Raw genomic sequence first — 5,622 nt, forward strand, 5'->3', positions numbered from 1 at the left:
CTACGTCATTATGTACCATGTTACTAAGTGATAAACTGGTCAAAAACTGAACTCTTTCACAAGCTTATAAAATCAATAAAACTGCTAATTTTTGTGTTAGTGTCTTTAATTGAAGATTTTCGATATCCCAAGCTGGCAGTCTAAAGAGATCGAATACATATTTTACATCCCAAATATTTGAAATCTTGGGTAGACTAGGCCTTCTATTAAAGACACCTCTCATAAACTTCTTGGTGATCTGATTACTGCCTAACTGAAGGCTTGGTAGAATTGCCGATAAAGCCCTCCTGGCAGTATTAATAGCACTGTATCCAACACCTGAGTGAAAAAGTTCCGTAAGAAATGTCAAAGTCTCAAGTAGAGTTGCCTCCAAGGCCTGGATTGTGTTTCTTCCACAAAAGTCGATCCATTTTTCAATGTAAACTTTGTACTGGCGCTTAGTTGAATCCCGCCATCCATCCATGATAATATTGACTGTGGAGGGAGAATATCCTTGGTGGTGAAGCCCTTGCCGGAGACGACAGGTGTGACGTCTTGGACAATGGATGGTGCAAGGTCGGTTTCTGTGGGAGAGACAAAGTAAAAATATCATTTGGTAGAAATATTTGACTTCCTATTAAAACCTTTAATAGTAAGGGATACCATACTTGTGTGGTCCAATTTGGAAAGATCAAAATACCAGTGGCCTGATCTGTTTCCACCTTCTGAAGGGTCCTCAGAAGTAAACTGAATGGGGGTAATGCATAAAAGAAATAATGCTCCCAATTCATTGCAAATGCATCTACGAAAAAACATTCTGGATCTGGTTTCCAAGAAACAAATAGTTTAATCTGAAAATTTAATCTAGTCGCAAACAAATCAATATCTATTGTCTGACATACCAACAAAATTCAAAATAGTAAATAATTCAGAATCCAATTTCCATTTTTTTCATTATCAAATTTTCGTGATGCTTTATCCGCGATATTAGCAACCCCAGGCACATGTTCTGCAGATATCCACCCTTTGCCCTGCAATACTACCTGCCAGACCTTATTTGCGAAATAATTACAAAATTTAGATTTTGATCCTCCCATTTTATTTATATAAGCTACTGTGGTTATATTGTCAGAACGCAGCCGAACATGTATGCCTTTAATTTCATGGACAAAACATTTTAATCCCAGACAAACGGCCTTCGTTTCTAAGACATTCATATCAAATCTTTTCTCTTCTGAGGACCATTCACCTGTGGCCGTTTTCATGGAATATTCATCCACGAGTGCCCAACCTAGTTTCGACGCATCACTACACAAATATTTGTCAATTGATCTAGACTCAATTGCTTTAGAAGCATGATTGGCAATATCGACCCCACCATTGTAGTTCCGAATTTACATCGGATGTTAGAATTATCCTTGCCGCAAAATCACCCTTCGCGTACCTTAATGCTTGAGTTTTCAACGATTCCGCTTTTCGGTAATATAAAGGCCCTAATTCTACTGCATTATTTTGACATTCTAAAAATGACCTTCCCAGAAGGAGAGAATCGTCTAAATACGTAACTGACAAATACCCTGTTCTTCGAAGCAGAGAGATAACAGGTTTCATAAAGTTTCGTAAGAACCCTTGGGGCAGATGATAAGCCATTCGGCATTGAAGTGAACACATAACAAAGGTCAAATTGAAAAAAAAGCCACATTTGATCATAAAAATCAACCGGGCATTAATAATAAAAATCGACTAGGTCAATAGAGGCCATATAACAATTTTTTGTCATCAAAAGAACCGCAGAATGAACACTTTCCATTTTAAAATGGTAATATTTAATGTTTTCATTTAAATTTTTAGAAATAAGAATAAACCGAGTAGACCCATCTTTCTTTGGGACTGTAAAAACGGGAGAAATACAACGTATTTCCTTTATTCTGAAGTCGGGTGCTTTAACAATAATACCTTTATGCAATAAAATATCAACTTCTTTTCTTATAGCCTGTATTTCTTCAAACGTAAAACTTTTGTTTTTTGTTTTCAAAGCTTTTAGTGGTGTTTTTTCTCAAATTCAATCTTATAGCCTGAGGCTACAATATTCAAATATTCAAATCACTGGTTATTGACTGCCATTTTGAGATGTACTTACTAATTCTCCCCGCTTTACAATCATCAGCCAAATGTTGTGACCGCCTATTGAAATTCACAACAAAACATAAAAATCAATGGTGGGGTATGTTAAATAGTACATACCAGCTATTTGCGATCCCTTTTCTGGAAATTCTGGAATTTCTGAAATTTAGACCTCTCTTGACGGTCCTGGCCCTGCCTTCTGCGATAATTTGGACGGGGGGCCTCGTTCTGCCATCGGCGATAACGGTAGGCCCCCCCTTGCATGTTTTTTGGTTTTCCAAAAGATTTTTTTTTCAAATCCGCCACGGATTTAGCTTCAGACGTTGTTTTGGCAATATCTTTGCCAAAAAGATACTCCGTGACTCTGACTTCAGGAGCACATAAAGCTGATGCTACAGTGGGATCTGGGCTCAATTCGAATTTCATCGCATGACGTCTTTTTAAACTTAGATCGTAGTTTGTGAGGCCAAGCATGTGCACTGCATCTGTAAGGTTTTTGACAACCTTTTCTTTAATATGCTCATTTTCTAGCTCAAGAATCGCATTTGCTGCCTCTAAAACACAAAATTTTGAGTGAGCAATTGTCCGCTGCACTTGAAGTGCCTTAGCATCCCTCTGTTTAGCATGTGATGAGAGAATAGCCCAAATTTCACTATTCACCTTTGGAGGAACGATTTTTTCGGTATTTGCAGGCCTAGGGTGGTGCTCAAATAACTCTTTTAGCTTCCCTATTTTCAAAGGCTCAGAGAAAGCTCTGTTTGCATCTTTGGCAAGTTTCTTATTGATGTTGGGACCCTTTTTGGTACCCGAACCTTCTTCAGAAATCTTTTTGATTAGAGCGTCATTTTACGTGTTTTCTTTCAATCTTTTACCTTTGTGCTTTTGCGGAGAATCCTTCTGCTTTGTGTAATGGATATTTGTGGGGCTCCGAGAGCAAGATTTTTCGTTCCTAGAACTAATTTCAGGGCTCCGAGAGCCATACCGAGCACGAGTTTGAAACTCTGGGCTCCGAGAGCCATTTGTTTGATCGCTATGACTCTCACTGGAGAGTATTCTGCGACGCGAATGAGCTTTATATTGCCTTCCACGCCTCTCACGATCATAATCTTCATCGACTAAATTGTCCAACAATCCAATCACTATCTCACTATCACTCATTATTTAATTTGGTCCGAATCAAAGTGAATGCTAACGTCAAGTCGTCAACTGGTGTTGCTTTGGTCAATCGAGGCGATTGCACGCGTATATCTTAGTTGAACTCGAAGGCGGAGCTAAGGCGCTCCTTTTGGAGTAGAATACGTATTATTGATTTAAAAGAACTTCACTCTCCCAAATATAGCCTAAGGCCTTAGCCTAGTAAAAAGGTAGTGGGCTAGGTTAATACAATGCAAAGAGCTATATTTACGGAACATATATTGACCCAGCAAAATTATCAAACATTTCGTGTAATTTTTCAAATGAAAATAAGAAGGATCTTCCAGGGGTAATTGCCTGCCATAAATTTTCCTATGGAATTTTCAGCGAGGGTAAAATTGTCCGGGAGTATTTTTTGGGGGGGGGGTATTTAATGACATGAATTTCCTTGAAGGAATTTAATGTGTTTCCATGAAGGGGAGAGGCAGATTTCAGGGTATTATTTGAGGAACGATAAGAAATTAAATAAAAAAGAACAAATTTTTCAACTGGAAGTAAAAAGCAATATTAAAACTTAAAACGAACAGGAATTATTCCATATATGAGGGGGGGATGCCCCCTCATCAACCTCTCGTTCTTTACGCTAAAATTTGACTTTTTATCCCAATTCTTTAAGAACGATTACTGTGACACAAGGGCCGTTTAACTGAAATAAAAAATCTTCTTAAAGTACTAAAGAGCTTTAGCGTAAAGAGCAAGGGGTTGAGGAGAGGACAATCTCCCTCAAATGGGGAATAGCTTTTGATCGTTTTAAGCTTTAATATACCTCCTTACTTTCAGTTGCAAAAGCTTGTTTTTGTATTAAATAATATAAAAAATAACAATATGCTTGGTATGTAGTCAGAAATAGCAAAACTGGAAATGTATTTTTTTTTGTACAAGTTCAATGCTCCTTTCAGGAATGGATATGGATGCAAAAACCTTATTTGAAATACTGTAAAATCTTATTCTCTTTAGAGTACCCCTTTACTGGCATTTGTTTCAGTAAATCTGATCTCTTTTTTTGTGCAACCAAAATTTAGTACAAATGTAAACCCCCAGTGGTTAACAAAACGACACAAGTTTAATAATGCATTTTAAGTTGCTAATTGTACCAATTCACCATTTTTTTTCAGACTTTTGATCTCAATTCCAATGCACAAATATTAAGGGTCAAGTTGAGCCTCGCTATAAATGGTGTAACAAAGTCATAAGGCGTGTATATCTTAAAAAGCTTTTACACAAATTAAGGAAAACAAACCCCGCCTTGTCTTTATTCATGTATATGATGATTGAAAGAGTCCATAGTCATACCCGCTTCTTCTTAGCATTCTTATTGCCTTTGTTTCTTTATCATTTTTTCCTTTATTATTCGTCTCTTCTCTGTCCCTCCTTTCCTTCCAAGACAATCGGAAAAGATTGCCTCCAGATAACTTTTCACCCTCTACACCACGTGAACGGCTGATCCCGGTAAGAAAAAGAGCCAGACGAGGAGCTGTAACACTCCCCGCATTATTCAACAATTACTTCCTGGATGCTCAAGCACAATGCCCATCATCATGTATTTTGCAGGCTATAAACCTGTCGTTGATCTGCTACGCAGACGACATTCTGAATGTGAGTCGCACGCTGCAACGGATTCCAGAGATTTTTGGAGTGCTGAATGAGGGGTATGCTAGGATTGGACTTGAATTTTATCCTGAAAAATCGGAGGTTGTATTGTTAAATTGGAAAGATGAAACCTACAATCTTAGCATCTTTCTTGACAGCATTCCAATCAAACCGTGTAACCACGTAACCTACCTTGGACTCTCAATTGGCACTTCTATTAAGCACACATGCCAGCTTCTACTTTCACATATACAACAACGCATTTGCACTGCTTATGTGATATTTATCAAGGCCAAAGTTCGTTTCAATATATCCATCATTGCCACTTTATACAATGCGATTACAACCCCTCACATTCTATACTGTACATCTGTTTGGAAAATATTTACTCAAACAGATAAAAATAAAATCCGCAGCACTTTTTTCCGGTTGGCAAAATATTTACTCAGACTCCCACCTTGGGCCAGGAATACAAAAATAATCAGGATTTACAATATCACGGATCCACTGCAGCAGAAAAACGGATTGTTAAATTCAATAATAATCGTCAACCTCATCAGTGGTGGCCCATACTAATCCAGTAGTTTTCATCAGTAATTTGAATTTCCTTTTCTCCTTCTTAAGTTAAGTGTAAGTGTCTTGTTTCGTTTTTCTTTCTTTTTCATTATTGTTTCTGTTGAAGCGTCTTTTCGTTTTCCATTTCCTGATTTTCTTTTATTTTTGCTCCGTCTGTGT

At 37.6% G+C, this 5,622-nt stretch overlaps 1 pseudogene; it reads right to left on the minus strand.

Moving 5' to 3' along the window:
* Positions 1-2,226: 2,226 nt before the first annotated feature.
* LOC148941406 (uncharacterized) lies at positions 2,227-3,261 on the minus strand (annotated as a pseudogene).
* Between the last annotated feature and the right edge of the window lie 2,361 nt (positions 3,262-5,622).

This window comes from Artemia sp. Qi Xiang Cuo, chromosome 18 (genome assembly GCF_049724085.1).
Source record: "Artemia sp. Qi Xiang Cuo chromosome 18, ASM4972408v1, whole genome shotgun sequence".
Lineage (NCBI taxonomy): Eukaryota > Metazoa > Arthropoda > Branchiopoda > Anostraca > Artemiidae > Artemia > Artemia sp. Qi Xiang Cuo.